Raw genomic sequence first — 10,228 nt, forward strand, 5'->3', positions numbered from 1 at the left:
TAATGCCATGGGGTGCATTGAATAGATCCCAATGCTTTTTGATCTGTCCCTATTTCTCTTTCATATGTAAGTGAGGACAGAAGATGTTTCTCACATGTACACACATAATAGCAAAATTATCCTCAGACACATGGGCTATGTTTCACTAGGTAAGCTTGAACAGGTAACACTGTATTACATACCTCTAATCTCTTAAAATTCCTCAATATAAATTATCAGCCAGAATAAATAATATGGAAATTTTGCTTTCGCTTCACTTTCCTTTTGCCCATACAGAAACGTTCTAGCTGAGGGTACAGATGTCTATGAATGCACTGTTAGAGTTCATGCTAACTTGCCACATAAACAGGTCAGTTGGCTTTTATCATGAATATAATCTCATGGTGATGCTTTTCCAGACTGCAGTCCACCAGTATCTCTAAAGCAGTTTACCTTTCTCTTTTGTCATCACTGACATCCCTATAGCTACCACTGACAGCTTTCATTATGATACAAATTTTGTTCACGGGCCCAAAAAATAATTGCATTAATAATAGTAGCTAACATTTATAGACCACTTACGTGCCAGGCACACTTTACATGTATTATTACACTGAACCCTCACAATAACCTTGTAAGGATGATTCCCTTGTAATCTTAATTTTACAGATAAGGAGACTGAAATAGAAGTGAACCTCAGAGAGTTTATAATTGGCTGAGCTGGGATTCAAAATCAGACAATTGGATTCCAGAGTCCACACTGTAAACAACTATGCCCTGTTATGTGATATGGTTATAACTAAGGATCTACCTAGTATAGTATTCTAAAATGTAATATTTGTCATAAATTTTATAGATTAATTCATACAGTAGCCTTATTATTTGATAAATTTAAAAAATATTGTGACATCTCTCTGGGCACGTGTGTAGCTTAGTCCCTTAAGCATCCGACTCTTGATATTGGCTCAGGTCGTGATCTCACAGTTTGTGAGATCATACCCCAAGTTGGGCTCTGCACTGACAGTGTGGAGCCTGCTTGGGATTCCCTCTCCCTCTCTCTCTGCCCCTCCCCTGATCACACACACACACACACACACACACACACACACATACTCTCTCTCTCTCTCTCTCTCTTTCAAAATAAATAAACATTTAAGAAAATATTTTGACTATCTCAAGTTATACATTTACAAAAATTAGTGTTTCTACTTTTCAATTTTTTAGAAATTAAGTATGTCCAAAAAGTATATGGATATTGGTCAGGATTCGTTGATCACAAGTGAGAGAAACTCAATTAACACTACCTTAAGTGAAAAGAAGAAATTTTCAACTCATCTAAAAATCTAGAGATCTACATGTGGCAGAGCTGAAGCTAGATCCAAGGACTCAACAGTGTTTTGATCTCTAGCCACATCTTAACTTTTCTTTCGTCTGTCTTCATTCATAGCCAGATGCTGCCCACTGAGTTAGTAAAGACCTACTCACTGGCTCTAGGATTAGGTTTCCTTTAGTGCTAACGGTGCCACAAAAATAGAGCCCTCCTGCCCTCTGGCTTCAAGTTTTAAAAAAATCCTGAGGATGCCTATAATGAGCCTAGGTGGAGGTAAGAGGGGACTTGGTTGACAGCCCCTGTGAGCAGGGTGGGGGGACATCCAAGAAAGAAAAAAATTCTGGCAGACAAAAAACTAATGGTTATCTGTTACCCAGCACAAAATGTGCTATTTTCTGAATCAATACAATGTTATTTCAAATTATATCATCTCATTCTATATTTTCTGTATTTTCATGTGTTTATTGCCTTAACTACAGATTTTGTATAAAGCAATGTCATGCTACGTGTATTCTAGTATCTTAGTTTTAAAAAGCAAGATGATTGAGGTGCCTGAGTGGCTCAGTTGGTTGAGTGATGCACTCTTGATTTCAGCTCAGGTCATGATCTCAGGGTCATGGGGTCAAGCCCCGCATCAGGCTCTGCACTGAGTGTGGAGCCTGCTTAAGATTCTCTCTCTCCCTGTTTCTCTCTCTCTCTCTCTCTCTCTCGCTCTCTCTCCCTCTGCCCCCTCCCCCATTCACATATGCACTCTCTCTCTCTCTAAAAAAAAATCTCTCTCTCTCTAAAAAAAATAACATAAAATAAAATAAAATAAAATAAAATAAAATAAAATAAAATAGTGGTGAATGACTAGAAAATGGAAAAGAAGGGTAAAAATTGACTTTAAGATATAATGACTAGGTGAGTGGGAGAATGGGAATATACTGAATGGAAACTAGGGAGACTAGACTGAGGACCACAAATGATGACTGCAAAATTCTTTTTTAAAATAGTCTTCAACAAGAACTGAGCATATGTATCCCTAGCATATATTTGCTTCTAAGGTAAGATGAGAATTGTTTAAATCAGTATATTCTTATTCTGATGGAATATTCTATAAAGATTTGTGATATATTATTCCCATCGTCTTATTAAGGAGGAATTAGGCAATAGTTCAGTCTTATAAATACAGAGAAATTTACTAGGCTCTCTCTAGAAGTAGCATAGGAAGTAAAATAAGTTTTAAAAGCATTTCTTTACTGTTCTCCCAGAAAAAAAACACTATGTATTTAAATATTTGTCAAATTATACTAATTGTTTCTAAACAAACTTTAGTGGCACTCAAAGGTACTTCTGCCATGTTGTTATACCTCACTCTGATATAAAATGGAATTAAAGATTGGAAATTTATTTAATTCTGCTAAGAAAAATACTAAACCTTAGCATACTAAACTGTATGGGGCACATAACAAAATTTAAAGCAAGCAATACTGAACTTTTTATAAATGCCTAATGAAAGGAGCATCAAGGATTATAAAAGTAAATAAACCACTCTTAGAAACATCAGAAACTTTATAGAAACACTTTTAAAAGGGAAGGAATTTGAATCAAATAATAGTTAATATGTCATATAGGAATTAATAGGATGTCAATTAATTTTATGGGAACCCAGTCTTACTGAAATGGAATTTGAGTAAAAATGGATAATACCAGGGGTGCCTGGTTGGCTCCATTGGTTAAGCATCGGAGTCTTGATTTCGGCTCAGGTCATGATCTCGCTGCTCATGAGTTCAGCCCCACATCGGGCTCTGCCGACAACACAGTGCCTGCGTGGGATTCTCTCTATCTCCCTCTCTTTCTGCCCCTCCCCTGCTCATTCTCTCTTTCTCTCTCAAAATAAATAACTAAACATTAAAAAAAAAACTTTTAATGGATAATACCAATAACCACATACACTTGTATTTTTTAATTTAATTTGTTATTACACATTTGCATCATAAATTATTTTTAAAAATTTGTTTACATTTTTTTTTTTTGAGAGACAGAGAGACAGAGCACGAGCAGGAGAGGGGCAGAGAGAGAGGGAGACACAGAATCTGAAGCAGGCTCCAGGCTCTGAGCTGTCAGCACAGAGCCTGATGTGGGGCTCGAACTCACAAACCGTGAGATAATGACCTTAGCCGAAGTGGGACGCTTAACCAACTGAGCCACCCAGGTGCCCCTGCATCATAAATTCTTTAAAGGAGGGGCACCTACGTGGCTCTGTAGGTTAAGCTTCTGACTCTTGGCTCTGTACTGATAGCATGGAGCCTGCTTGGGATTCTCTCTCTCCCCCTCTCTCTACCCCTCCCCTGTTTGCTTTCTCTCTAAATATATAAAAAAATAAAATAAAATAAATTTTTTTTAATTCTCAAAATGATTATTGGAGATGTTGCTTTCAAACATCCAATTCTGAAAATGATGGGATTAAGATGTGTTGTATTTTAGAAGTGAATTACTTTATGAAATGGAAATGTTATGGGATCAATAGATTACCAGCAAAAGAATTTTAAAAAATTAAAACTATGTTATTTTCAATATCCAGCAGCCCACATGAAGTTTATATAAATAAAAATATCTCAACATAATGTAATTATCTTTGGAAATACCAGATATAATGAGCTTTGGTTGGCCTTCCTTTGGTAACTACCAGTACAGTGCCTAGGACATAATGTTCAATAATTGTTCAATTAACTAAATTATTGAAATAAAAATGATCATTCTTATTTTAGTTATATTTAGCTACATATTACTAATAATAATTAAAACAAAAATAAAAGATTACTACTTTTAACATTTAGTGACTATATCAATTTTGACAAATAAACATGATCATTATGTTTCTGCTTTTTCATTCACTTCATAATATTGATTATTTGTTATGTTTTTTGTTAATCTGATCTCCAATATCTTACATAGATTTTCAACACTAATTTCCTACCACTTACCTCTGACACAGCTAGACTGAAATGAGAGCTATAATAATGTCTTGTGGCATGATTCTCTAAATAAGATCCATCCTTAGAAAATGGAAGTGAATCTTCCATTTTAAATGCTACAGATCATTTAACATGGCTTAGAAAAAACTGAATAGCTTTTAGAATTTGTTCCTCATTCCATAACAATTTTGTGGAAACACTTCCTCATAATTAATAATATGCATTCCTTCCTCCAATCCTTCCAATTTAAAATTGAGTGAATATTCTCGCCTTTTACTCCCATCATAATTGCCACAGACATTATCATTCTTGGTTAAATGAAGTAAGCCATGTTTTGAAAAACAGAGGGAAAAAATTATATTCCTTTTCTCTGATAGTGTGCTGCCTCTATCTTTTCTACCAAAATTTTCTCCCAAATACTTTTCATCTACATACTTCTCCTTTAAAAGACCTGCTTTCTTCTATTCTTTCAGTCTTCTTAGTAAAGAGGTGTTAAAAATCTATTTCTTGTTCCTCTGGGTCACTTCCAAACTACCATTTCTCTGTCACCTCAGAATTTGAACTTGCAATTCAGAAAGAGCTTAGCAGTTAGGTACAGGAAGATGATGGAGAAGATAATACAAAGAAAAACAAAGATATCTTGCTTGAGGACCAACTGAGGTCATGAAACAGATTTGCTCATCCTTGGAACTTCCTGGGTTTCCCGTTGGCTTTCTACGCCTTGTGTATTATGAAAGAGGACTCTATTATTTAAGAGAGTCTCCTTTTCTTGCAACCAAAAGGACCTAATTAACATGGCATCAAACTCCATTGACCCTCCACTCCACCTATCCGCTTTCATGGCCACACCCTGTACTTTCTAGTTAATCAGAACAACTTCACATCTGGAATCTTAAATTCAAATTTCTACCTACGTCCTCCTAGTTTAAGACTCCCTTACTCCATTATAATTTATTTTCTTTCCATCGAGATCCTCTTTTCTTGAGCCCCCTCTTTTATTTGAGTCTACCCTAACTCCACCGCATTCATAGATCCACTTCCTTCCCTATCAAGCCTAACTCTTTAGTGACTTACTACATAATCAGCTCCCCTAAGGGATCTGCTCCCTGTCTTTCTGCTACATCTGCCCTAGTCCCTTGACCTGTTCTCCCTTCTACTGGTTCCATCTCTAAATCTCTAAACATCCTCACTGGTTCGATCTCTAAGTCTCTAAACATCCTCAAGTCTTACATACCTGGTTTTTTTAAATCCTTTTTTCTTTATGTCTACTTCCTCAAATTTCACGTGCTCTTCTAATGACCATTCTTACCAAAGCACCAAAGCTACTGTAGGCAAGTCATCAATGACTTCCTAATTACCTCATCCCACTAATTCTCTTTGGGTCTTGTCCTATCACTGAGATACTTAGGGTATGGATCACTCCCTCTCTCCTGGAGTTCTCTCCTCCTATTACTTCTATTACATCACTCTCTTCTGGTCTCCTCATTATTTTACAATGTTCCCAACCCCTGTGTGCTCTTTAAATGATTGTGTTCACAGAGTTCTCTCCTGGCACTTCTTATTGTTCACATTCTCTCTAGGTAATCTCATCCATTCCCATGGCTTCATCCACAAGCACCATAAATATATATTCTGCTAATTTATATCTCCAGCTAGGATGTATCTCTTGAGCTTCCCACCTGTATAGCCAAGTGCCTACTAAAAATTTCCTTTGGGCTAATGTATAGGCATCTCAAATTCCATACATCTAAAATTTCTCTCTGTCCACCTTTCCTAGTCTAATAGACAGCCCATTCAACTCATTTTTCTAAGTTGGTAATTAAAGAACAATTCTTTATTCCATCCACTTTCTCAAAAATAAGAACTAACCAACCAAGTTCTACTAACTGTACTTTCTGTATATATAAAACTTGAAATGGGGCGCCTGGGTGGCTCAGTCGGTTAAGCAGCCGACTTCGGCTCAGGTCATGATCTCGCGGTCCGTGAGTTTGAGCCCCGTGTCGGGCTCTGTGCTGACAGCTCAGAGCCTGGAGCCTGTTTCAGATTCTGTGTCTCCCTCTCTCTGACCCTCCCCCGTTCATGCTCTGTCTCTCTCTGTCTCAAAAATAAACGTTAAAAAAATAAAAAAATAAAAAAATAAATAAATTAAAAAAAATTGAAATTTATCTCTCTCCATGTTATGCTACCATCTACTTTCCATGTTGTGTTGGTAGCAAAGACTTTCTAAATAGACGAACTGCCTCAAATTTTTATCTGCCAATAATTCCCAAATGCTTTCAAAGCACTATCTGTATGTTACACAATGACCTTTCTAAAGTATGAATCTGGCCATATCTACATCATACCACTCCATCGTTCAAGGCACTATTTATAGGGAAGGCCCAAAGTCCTTAGCATGCACAGTACTGCTGTCTTGTCTGCAATTTCACTTTCCATGGTTCCAGTTACCCCAGATCGAGTGCAGTCTAGACACAGATAATATATCGTCAGAAGGTCAATAGTAGCCTAACCTTACACCACAACGCCTAAATCATTCACTCATTTCATCTCATAACATAAGCATTTTATCATCTCACATCATCACTAGAAGACAAAGGCTGAGTACAGAACAATAAGGTATTTGAAGAGAGACCACCTTCACTTAACTTTTATTACAGCATATTATTATAGTTGCCTTATTTTATTAGTTATTGTTAATTTCTTACTGTGCCTAATTTATAAACTAAACTGTAACATAAGTATGTGTGTATAGGTACAACAGAGTAATATAAAGGGTTTGGTACTATCCACAGTTTCAGGTGGTCCTTGGGGCTCTGAGAATGTATCCCCTGTAGATAAGGGAAACTACTGTAATATAGGCTTCCTGATCTGATGGCTGCCTCATCTTTGGTCACACTCACATACCCCTTTTCAGGCACAGAGAAGCTTCTAACATTCTATTTGAGCATGACTGCTCTAGCTGCCAAGAATGTCCTCCCCATCCCACGATTGCTCTTTTGCCTGTCTCCTAAATTCCCTCTCCCTTCCTTTCTTCTATCCTTTGTTGTTTTTCTTTGTTCTCTTTCTTACTTTGATGAACAGATACATTGTGGAAGAAGTTGCAGCCAAGATGAATGTGGGAAAGGGAAAGAAACAGGAAAGGAAAGGGAGAAATTAATAATAAAACATTCATGCTCCAGTTTTTTTCTTTCCCTAAAATGAGACATAAAGGGCAAAATATGCTTCAGTATAATCAGATTTTACCATTAACATTTTTCCTTTCTTCTTTTTGTTTCTGGCCCACGTATAATAGCTTTTTTGGTTTGTAAAAATGATTACCTTGTTTTGTTTGGTTTCAGGCATATAGCCCTGCTCAGATTAACTGACATGATGTATATGCAAAGCCTTTTGAGTTCTTCAGGAAAATAAAATCTTATAATGAACCTAGTATAGCTTATATAGTAGGTACAAACTTTAAGGTCATAAATCTCAGATGTAAAAAAAATACCTTTCTTTAATATTCTATATAAACATAATTTCACCATTTTCCTTAAACTCCTTAACAGCTCAAGACTCAAATAGTACTTCAATCTATTGTGAAGTTCTAGGTTAAAACACTATTCTTTTTAATGTTATAAACATTTTATGTTTATAATACAGTTTAATTTATTTGGAAGTTCTAGTGGGAATTATTGTTTTTCTTTAACTTTTTGGTTTTATTTATTGATTTTTATTTATAGAAAATCATGAATCATCATTCGTGAGTTCAAGCCCCATGTTGAGCTCTGCACTGACAATGCAGAGCCTGCTTGGAATTCTCTCTCCCTCTCTGCACCTGCTGCACTTGTGCTCTCTTTCTCTCTCTCTGTCAAAATAAATAAACTTTAAAAAAAAAGCATTAAAAATATAGTAAACAGCATTGTTGTGACAGTGAAAGCCAAAAAAACTTATGGTAACTGACTTGCACAATTTGAAAGGCTATATGGTGTGAAAAATGTTAAATTTGCAGTTGTGACAGTTTCTACATATCAGGAATATTGAAAACAATTTCCTAAATATCATCTAAGTGTTATACAGGAAAAGGGTTGTGCGAAAGAGCAAGTTTTCAATGCTGAGACTGGCTTGTTTTACAAGGATGTTGGCAAAGGAACCTATTTAATGCAAATGGTGCTTTAGCTTACAGGAACCTAATCCTACACTTTTGTTAGGAGCAAGTGTTCAGTATTTGCCAATTCAGTGCTGGTGGCAACTTTATAGAGCTACAACAAATAATAAGAGTCAAGTCTATATTTATGCTCTTTTTTGTGTTTTAAAATACATGGGATATGTTTTTCCAAAAGGTGTACTTCTCATAATTTATGACTCATCTATTCCTCCCACTAATTATTTAGAAAGGGTCCATTTCAGAACCAAAATACTTCACTGGAAAATATTTCCTGTCCCTTCAGAAAGTCACTTAGGAAGCCAGATTCCATGCCCTGCACTATACTATCTCATTCAAGGCTAGAAGTAGTGAGAGAAAGTGAGTAATTCTGCCATGTGGTGACAGCCAAGAGGGAGCCGAGATACACAACTGTTCTAAGTCCCTTCAGATCCTGGAGGCAGTCAGTGCAGAGGGAATCTGAAGAGGCACCTAAGACATATCCAACACTCTTACTTATTCTTCTGTGGCAGCAAATAAGCTCCTCCAGGGCCCAGATGATGCCACGTGCATGTTTTATCACCTGCAAAGGCTAAGAGCATATATAGCAGGTATTTAGTAACTACTTATTAAATAAATGAATATAAGACACAAAAAACAAATCTATGAACCAACAAGAATGGACCATCTAAGTCAAAAGACTCACCTATATGCTTAACATTCCTGCTTTAGCTGCCACAAAAGCAAACTAGTTGACATAAGTTGAATCAACCTAGTGATTTAATAAATTCTAGTGTAAGTCATATCAGTATTGGTAAATAACATCATCAAGCACTCATCATGAAAGGTAAAGCAGCAACACAGAGAGTGTTTCGAAGTGGCCCCAATTGGAAATGATCAGATAACATATATATAAAGGAATTTAAGCAACTATTCATATTATATATAAACACAGATAAATGTGGTTACAGCATTTATACAGTATTCTCTCCAATATCTATCTATGCTATGAATAATGTGCAATAATGGAAAGTACAGTATTTAAACAATTATAAAAGCAAGGCAATAATTTTAAAAATTAATGATTTTTACCCAACCTAAGCATGGATAGTCTGACCATTGGGATTGATTGATAAATTTGAATGCAGACTAATTTATATTAGATCAAATTAATTCTGTTAAGGTATTAATTTGACATTTTGTGCAGGATGGCTTTAAATGAACATATTTGTCTAGTGTTTCATGTACAGCAGTGTGTGATTGAAAAAGAAAACCCATGCTTTTGAGAAAAGAATTAATTTATTAAAACAACAGATTTGAACTGGATTGAGTTCTTTTTTAGTATTTTTCATTTTCATCTTGTATCTCTTGGACAGAATAATAACACTTAATAGTTTTTAGAAAATCTCCTTATTAAAGTCATGTGGATAACGGCATGAATGGATTTTAAATTCAGAATTAAGCTTCAGGTGTCCTTCTCTACTTAGGAAAAATGTTGTGAAAACCAGGCCATCTGCTGAGGTACTACGGTTACGTTTGGCCCTCACAATGTGTTTGACATGTTCTGTTTTAGCACTGTGTTGGATTATTAGGCCACAAAACAAGTTCACCTTGATCTTTTACATTAAACATAAACTAGATTATTAGCCCACAAAACAAGTTCACCTTGATCTTTTACATTAAATATAAACTAGCTCAGGGACGAAATTTGACATAAATCTACACCTGTGACGTTTCCATCTAAAGAAGGCAGAAATAAAACAGGGCTTTGGGCTAGGTTACAATAAAACATCAGAAGTGCCAGAAACACAAGTCTTGAAGCTCTATCAGTCAGGAGGT

This window comes from Acinonyx jubatus, chromosome B1 (assembly GCF_027475565.1).
Source record: "Acinonyx jubatus isolate Ajub_Pintada_27869175 chromosome B1, VMU_Ajub_asm_v1.0, whole genome shotgun sequence".
Lineage (NCBI taxonomy): Eukaryota > Metazoa > Chordata > Mammalia > Carnivora > Felidae > Acinonyx > Acinonyx jubatus.